This window comes from Salmo trutta, chromosome 23 (assembly GCF_901001165.1).
Source record: "Salmo trutta chromosome 23, fSalTru1.1, whole genome shotgun sequence".
NCBI classification, from domain to species: domain Eukaryota; kingdom Metazoa; phylum Chordata; class Actinopteri; order Salmoniformes; family Salmonidae; genus Salmo; species Salmo trutta.
In genome coordinates, this window is record NC_042979.1 from 14,193,294 (window position 1) to 14,202,225 (window position 8,932).

At 42.9% G+C, this 8,932-nt stretch overlaps 1 long non-coding RNA gene across 1 annotated transcript; it reads left to right on the forward strand.

Moving 5' to 3' along the window:
- Positions 1–3,880: 3,880 nt before the first annotated feature.
- LOC115159421 (uncharacterized) lies at positions 3,881–6,548 on the forward strand. The gene is made up of 3 exons (XR_003868883.1): positions 3,881–4,117; positions 4,293–4,406; positions 6,495–6,548. It is a non-coding gene; the product is annotated as an uncharacterized LOC115159421 (long non-coding RNA).
- The last annotated feature ends 2,384 nt before the right edge of the window (positions 6,549–8,932 follow it).

The following is an 8,932-nucleotide window of genomic DNA, read 5'->3' on the forward strand; positions in this document are numbered from 1 at the left end:
TTCACACCCCTGAGTAAATACGTTAGAATCACCTTCGGCAGTGATTACAGCTGTAAGTCTTTTTGGGTAAGTCTCTAAGAGCTTTCCACATCTGGATTGCACAATATTTGCCAATGATTATTTTCAAATTCTTCAAGCTCTGTCAAATTGGTTGTTGATCATTGCTAGACAAATATTTTCAAGTCTTGCCATCGATTTTCAAGCAGATTTAAGTCAAAACTGTAACTGGGTCACTCAGGAATATTCAATGTCTTATTGCTAAGCAACTCCAGTGTAGATTTGGCCTTGTGGTTTAGGTTATTGTCCTGCTAAAAGGTGAATTAATCTACCAATGCTTGGTGGAAAACAGACTGAAACAGGGTTTCCACTAGGATTTTGCCTGTGCTTAGCTCCATTCCTTTCTTTTTTTATCCTGAAACCCCCCACAGTCCTTAATGATTACAAGCATACCCTTAACATAATGCAGCCACCCCTATGCTTAAAATATGGAGAGTGGTACTCAGTAATGTGTTCTATTGGATTTGCCCCCAACATAACACTTTATGTTCAGGACAAAAAGTGAATTGCTTTGCCACATTTTTGGCCGAATTACTTGTTGCAAACAGGATGCATGTTTTGAAATATTTGTCTTCTCTGGAGGCTTCATTCTTTTCACTCTGTCAATTAGGTTAGTATTGTGGATTAACTACAATGTTAGTTAAGTACGCCTGTATCTATGTAGTGACTGGGTGTATTGATACACCGTCCAAAGTCTACAGTAACTTTTTACCCATCTACCATTCAGTGGCGTGTACTCATGGATGCCAAGGGAAGCCAGGCTTCCCAAAGAATTGACCAAGAAAAAAGCCAATCAGCGTTGAGCTAAACTGAGTGACCTCAACTCTGAATGGTCCTGCTCACCAAAAAAAGTGTCAAGGGAAGCCAGTTTGGATTTGGCTTAACACCAACCACATCACATCAAAAGCAGAATGTCATTACAGAAAAACTGGGTCAGCGTGGTTACACGTGGTCTGTGGTTGTGCGTCTGATTGGAAGTACAGTGGCTTGCGAAAGTTTTCACCCCCTTGGCATTTTTCCTATTTTGTGGTCTTACAACCTGGAATTAATATCGATTTTTTTTTTGGGGGGGGGGGGGGGGTGTATCATTTGATTTACACAACATGCCTACCACTTTGAAGATAAAGAAATACGACAAAAAAACTGAACTTGAGCGTGCATAACTATTCCCCCCCCTTTCGTTTTTGTCTTAAATAACCTTCTGTCTCATATAACCATACCAAAAGTAACATATGATACTAATTTGAAGGTGTCAGATTTCCGTTTACTATGTTACGTCTAGTTTATGAGACCAGGCTGCCAAGGCAGGGGTCTCTTGGGTTCAGATAAGATGCAGGCTCAAAGAGGTGTAGTTGGGAGGGGGGAATATGGTAATAGTGAACTTTTACAACCTGTTTAAGAAACTACCGTTGATGGCCCTTGGGAATGTAGAAGGTCAAGATAAGAGATAGGTAATGATTTTAATACTCATAGTACGCTCTGGGGAGGGTTACGGACTCCTGAGTGGCGCAGCAGTCTAAGGCACTGCATCTCAGTGCTAGCTGCGTTACTACAGATCCTGGTTCGATACCGTACTGTCTTGTAGTCGGCCGCGACCAAGAGACCCATGAGGCGATGCACAATTGGCCCAGCATCGTCCGGGTTGGCCCGGCTGGGATGTCTTCTCCCGTCATGCTCTAGCAACTCCTATGTGGCGGGCCGGGCGCATGCATGCTGACACGGTTGCCAGGTGTACAGTATTTCCTTCGTCACATTGGTGCGGCTGGCTTCCGGCCTAAGCGTGCATTGTGTCAAGGAGCAATGCGGCTTTGCGGGGTTGTGTTTCGGAGGACGCAAGTCTCTCAACCTTCCCCTCTCCCGAGTCCGTACAGGAGTTGCAGCAATGGGACAAGACTGTAACTACCAATTTGGATATGACGAAATTGGGGAGAAAAAGGTGGTTTAAATAAAAGGTACTCCTAGAGTGCTGGGAACATGAACAAAATCGGAATACAAGCTTTGGGTGGATAGGCAATGGCATGGCCAGACAGATGGGGTTGTTTGGGAGGGAGTTTAGCCCCTCAGTGGTTCTTCCTGCTATCCCACCTTGGTTTCTCCCTCAGCCAGTGATAGAGCTGGGGTTGCTTGAGAGGATAAGAGATGTTGAGGAAGGATTAGATTCAGTTGTAAGTGAACATTTAAGAACACAATACTATGCTTTCTTGAATATATTCACATATGGATCTAAGGACCCTAAAACAGGGAGGACAGGTGCAGCTTTTAGTGTTCCTGAGTTTAAGGTGGCAGTGACAAAAGGAGAAATGGATCATTTATCTGTTTACACAATGGAGTTGTTGGCCATACTATTGGCTACAGAGTGGGTGGAGGAGGTGAGGCCAGACAGAGTAGTCATCGGCTCTGACTCCTGTGCAGCACTGATGAGCTTCCATTCATTTGTCTCAGAGCAGACAGAATGTATTGTATGAGGTTTTGCGGTAATTGTATAGGGTGAAATAGATGGTGGTATTTGTGATGTTCATCTAGGTACCAGCTCATGTGGGAGTAGAGGGGACGGAGGAGGTGGATGTTATCGCCACGCAGGCTCTTAAACATCCTAATGTTGAGATGGAATTGTCACTCAGTAAAGCAGAAGCCAAGGGGTTAATAAGAACAGTGGTTTAAAACAAATGGCAAGAGTTGTGGAACAAGGAGAGAAAGGGAGGACACCCGCATAAGATCCAGGAAAAGGTGGGGGCAGGGAGGTCCTCAGGCCGAGAGAGCAGGGAGGAAAGTGTAGTCACAAGGCTGAGACATACAAGGCTCAATAGTACATTGAAATTGGTGGGGAAACATCTGACTGGGAGGTGTGATCATTGTCAGGAGGAGATGGAGAAAGTGGAACATGTTTTATTTCAGTGCCAGAAATATGTGAGGGAAAGGGAGTGATTGTTATTAGAATTGACAGGTAATGGGACTGAAGAGCCAGGATTAAGTGATTTTCAGGGGATGTATTTAATGATGTATTTTGTTTCCTTAGGGAGATGAGAATATTGGATAGAATTTAGACCTTCTCTGTATCTGGTCCACACTCCAGTCCAGTTAGTGGCGGTAATGCACCTTAAAGTTGGTTGCCAACCGCCAAATAAGACCAGAAGAAGAACTCGCAGACAGTAGTAACCTGGAAGGAGATGGGAATGTATGGAAGGGAGTTTAGCCCAACGGTAGCTATTCCTGTAAATCCACCATGGCTACTCCCACCTCCAGTAGTAGATCTAGAAGTATTGGAGAGACTACAGAAAGATAGGGAGGGTGTTTGATAAGTCTTGATGTTGTGTATCAGGATTTTGTGGCCATATACACAGATGGTTCAAAAGATCCAAGGACAGGATGTACTTGGTCAGCATTTGTAGTGCAGGAATGTGGGGTCAAAGTCAGGAAACAGATATTACAGATAATCTGGCTGTATCTACGGTGGAGATGATGGCCATACTGTTGGCCTTGCAGTGGGTGGAGGAATTTAAGCCAGATGAAACCAAAATTGAACTCTTTGGCCTGAATGCCAAGCGTCACGTCTGGAGGAAACCTGGCTCCATCCCTATGGTGAAGCATGGTGGTGGCAGCATCATGCTGTGGGGATGTTTTTCAGCGGCAGGGACTGGGAGACTAGTCAGAATTGAAGGAAAGATGAACGGAGCAAAGTACAGAGAGATCCTTGATGAAAACCTGCTCCAGATCACTCAAGACCTCCGACTGGGACGAAAGTTCACCATCCAACAGGACAATAACCCTAAGCACAAGTCATGGGGTCTAAATTCTTTCTGAATGCACTGTACATGACAGCTTTCTGACCATTAGTGACTCACCACCCTAGCCTGTACTGAGCTCAAAGCCAGTCTTATGGGAATTTGTGGAACACACTCGTTGTTTTTAGATTTATGAGAAAGGCGGTTTTGTTAGTGTCTCATTTAATAGTTTCTTTGCTCTGTCCACAGTGAGAACAAACCAAAGAATGGAGGCATATGTGTGTTCAATCACAACTGCAATTGACATCATCCTGGCCAATGACGGCTGCTTTTCTATGGTATGTAAATCCTAGTGTGTCACTGTGAGCATTGTGTGTATGTGAGGCCGTCTCTGTGGTGTATGTGTGCAAGTGCGGAACGTGTGGGGCGTTTGGTTGGCAGATGTGTAACCCATTATTTGCAAAGATGTTAAATTGATCAAGATTGCCACTCAGTCTTCACGTCCTCTCTCAGGTTGGCCAGATACATGGTGGCCTGTCTGGGGTTGTCCAGAGAGCCATGGTGAAATTCAGCCCCCACATTTGGTTTGAGATATCTGAAGTCAGACTGACACCTTGTGGCCAAAAGGTAATACTGCAGCTGCTTGTTGAGAAACAACTGCATGCTTTCCTTCCACGTCTCATACTCAGACTGTTGCCTAAGGGCATTAAAAAGCAGTGGTGGAAAAAGTACCCAATTGTCATGCTTGAGTAAAAGTAAAGATACCTTAATAGAAAATGACTCAAGTAAAAGCGAGTCACCCAGTAAAATACTACTTGAGTAAAGTCTAAAAGTATTTGGTTTTAAATGTACTTAAGTATCAAAAGTAAATTTCAATTGCTAAAATATACTTTAGTATCAAAAGTAAAAGTATAAATTCCTTATATTAAGCAAAACAGATGGCAAGATTTTTTTATTTAACTCCAACAAACTATTTGTGTTTGAGTCCACCAGATCAGAAGAAGCAGGGATGTTATTTTGTTAATCTTGGGGATGAGGGTAACCTAATCCCACTGACAGGATTGCTAGCAAGGCGGGAAATTCAAAACATCAAAAATCTAATAATTTCAATTTCTCAAACAATCAACTATTTTACACCATTTAAAAGATAAACATGTCCTTAATCGAACCACATTGTCCGATTTTCAAAGAGGCTTTACGGCGAAAGCATAAAGTTAGATTATGTTAGGAGAGTACATAGCCAAAAAAGTACACACATCCATTTTCAATTCAAGGACAGGCGTCACCAAAAGCAGAAAAGACAGCTAAAATTATGCACTAACCTTTAACAATCTTCATCAGATGACACTCCTAGGACATTATGTTAGACAATACATGCATTTTTGTTCTATCAAGTTCATATTTATATCCAAAAACAGCATTTTACATCGGCGCGTGTCGTTGAGAAAATGTGTCTCCCCCAAAACTGCCAGTGAATTTACAAAAAAAATACTAATTATAAAACGTGGTTAAAGTATTAAACTGTTATTCAAAGAATAACGGTTGCATTCTGAATGCAACCACATTGACAGATTTCAAAATAACTTTACTTTGCAATAATCTGAGTACTCTGGTCAGAAAAATACACTAGGCTATACAGCTAGCCGCTATGTTGGAATCATCTAAAACCATCAATAACATTAGCAATATTCCCTTACCTTTAATAATCTTCATCAGAAGGCACTTCCAGGAATCTCAGGTCCACAACAAATGTGTTTTTTTCGATGAAGTTCATAATTTATGTCCAAATAACTCCATGCTGTTCGGTGTTGTTAGCACGTTCGGTAGGCTACTCAAAATGGGAGGGAAAAGTCACGACGAAAAGTCAAAAAAAAAATCTATTTACGTTCGTTCAAACATGTCAAACGTTGTTTAGCATCAATCTTTTGGTCCATTTTTAACGTGAAACATCAGTAATATTTCAACCTGACCTCTCCTGTGTCTAGAAACAAGTTTTGAAAAATGTCTCGCCTCACATGAACGAGCATGTGTGCGCAATAATGAAGTGACGACCTCCCAGGGACGTCAACTTCCCTTCCTTCTCATTCGGTCTCTGTTCATCATAGACGCTTCAAACAACTTTATAAAGATCGTTGACATCTAGTGGAAGCCATAGGAAGTGCAAAATGAATCCTTTGTCACTGTGTGTTTTATTACCAATGACTTGAAAATGGTACAGCCACAAAATTTTCCTTTCCTGCTTGTATTTGTTCTCAGGTTTTTGCCTGCCATATGAGTTCTGTTATACTTAGAGACACCATTCAAACAGTTTTAGAAACTTCAGAGTGTTTTCTATCCAAATCTACTAATAATAAGCATATTCTATTTTCTGGGCCGGAGTAGTAACCTGTTTAAATTGGGTACGTTTTTCATCCGGCTCGTGAAAATACTGCCCCCTAGCCCCTAGAGGATAAGTGTGTGAATTGGACCATTTTCCTGTCCTGCTAAGCATTCAAAATGTAACAAGTACTTTTGGGTGTCAGGGAAAATGTATGGAGTAAGAAGTACATTATTTTGTTTAGGAATGTAGTGGAGTAAAAGTTGTCAAAAAGGAAAATAGTAAACTTTACACCACTGTAAAAAGCAACAAATCAATTATGGCACAATCTTCTAACGTGGTGCAAACAGTTATTATTAGCATGTTATTCACTTAAAGTTATTTATTTTATTTTTCAGGTTGAGCAACCATGTTGCAGACAACTCAACACCCCGTCCTCATCTTCCCAGAGGTTTAGTATGGAAACTTTTCTGATGGATTGAGATTGAGTGAAGGCTGTACTATAAATGAAATGAAATCAATTAGAATTAGTCACATGTGCCGAATACAAACGAATTCACCTTACAGTGAAATGCTTACTTACAACCTTTAATCAACAATGCAGTTTTAAGAAAAAAATAGATACATAAAAAAAAACTGTAACAAATAATTAAAGAGCAGCAGTAAAATAACAGTAGTGAGTACAGGGGGTACCGGTACAATGTGAGGGGCACCGGTTAGTCAAGGTTATTGAGGTAGTATGTACATGTAGGTAGCGGAAAAGTGACTGTGCATAGATAATAAACAGAGAGTAGCAGCAGTGTAAAGGGGGGGGGGGGGGGTAAATGCAAATAGTCTGGGTAGCCATTTGATTAGCTGTTCAGGAGTCTTATGGCTTGTGGGTAGAAGCTGTTAAGAAGCCTTATGGACCTAGACTTGGCGCACCGGTACAGCTTGCCGTGCAGTAGCAGAGGACAGTCCATGACTAGGGTGGCTGGAATCTTTAACAATGTTTATGGCTTTGCTCTGACACTGCCTGGAATAGAGGTCCTGGATGGCAGGAAGCTTGGCCCCAGTTATGTACTGGGCCATACGCACTACCCTCTGTAGTGCCTTGCAGTCAGAGGCCGAGCAGTTGCCATACCAGGCAGTGATGCAACCAGTCAGGATGCTCTTGATGGTGCAGCTGTAAAACCTTTTGAGGATCTGAGGACCCATGCCAAATCTTTTCAGTCTCCTGAGGGGGAATACGCTTTGTCGTGCCCTCTTCACGACTGTCTTGGTGTGTTTGGACCATGATAGTTTGTTGATGTGGACACCAATGAACTTGAAGCTCTCAACCTGCTCCACTGCAGCCCCGTCGATGAGAGTGGGGGCTTGCTCGGTCCTCTTTTTCCTGTAGTCCACAATCATCTCCTTTGTCTTGATCACGTTGAGGGAGAGGTTGTTGTCCTGGCACCACACAGTCAGGTCTCTGACCTCCCTATAGGCTGTCTCATCATTGTCGGTGATCAGGCCTACCACTATTGTGTCATCGGCAAACGTAATGATGGTTTTGGAGTCATGCCTGGCCATGCAGTCATGTGTCAACAAGGAGTACAGGGGGGGGGGGGGGGCTAAGCACGCACCCCTGAGGGGGCCACTGTGTTGTGGATCAGCGTAGCGGATGTGTTGTTACCTACCCTTACCACCTGGGGGTGGCCCGTCATGAAGTCCAGGATCCAGTTGCAAAGGGAGGTGTTAAGTCCCAGGGTCCTTAGCTTAGTGATGAGCTTTGAGAGTAGTATGGTGTTGAACGCTGAGCTGTAGTCAATGAATAGCATTCTCACATAGGTGTTCCTTTTGTCCAGGTGGGAAAGGGAAGTGTGGAGGGCAATAGAGATTGCATCATCTGTAGATCTGTTGGGGCGGTATGCAAATTGAAGTGAGTCTAGGATTTCTGGGATACTGGTGTTGATGTGAGCTATGACCAGCCTTTCAAAGCACTTCATGGCTACAGACTTGAGTGCTACGGGTCGGTAGTCATTTTGGCAGGTTTCCTTAGTGCTCTTGGGAACAGGGACTATGGTGGTCTGCTTGAAACATGTTGGTATTACAGACTTTTTCTCTCTATACGAATTGTATTTCATATACCTTTGACTATTGGATGTTCTTATAGGTACTTTAGTATTGCCAGTGTAACAGTATAGCTTCCGTCCCTCTCCTCGCTCCTACCTGGGCTCGAACCAGGAACACATCGACAACAGCCACCCTCGAAGCAGCGTTACCCATGTAGAGCAAGGGAAACAACTACTCCAAGTCTCAGAGCGAGTGATGTTTGAAACGCTATTAGCGCGCACCCGCTAACTAGCTAGCCATTTCATATCGGTTACACCAGCCTAATCTTGGGAGTTGACAGGCTTGAAGTCATAAACAGCGCAATGCATTGCGAAGAGCTGCTGGCAAAACACATGAAAGTGCTGTTTTGAATGAATGCTTACTAGCCTGCTGGTGCCTACCATTGCTCAGTCAGACTGCTCTATCAAATCATAGACTTAATTATAACATAATAACACACAGAAACACGAGCCTTAGGTCATTAATATGGTAGAATCCGTAAACTATCACATTTATTCTTTCAGTGAAATACGGAACCATTCCATATTTTGTCTAACGGGTGGCATCCATAAGTCTAAATATTCCTGTTACATTGCACAACCTTCAATGTTATGTCATAATTACGTAAAATTCTGGCAAATTAGTTCGCAACGAGCCAGGTGGCCCAAACTGTTGCATATACCCTGACTCTGCGTGCAATGAACGGAAGAGAAGTGACACAATTTCACCTGGTTAATATTGCCTTCTAACCTGGATTTCT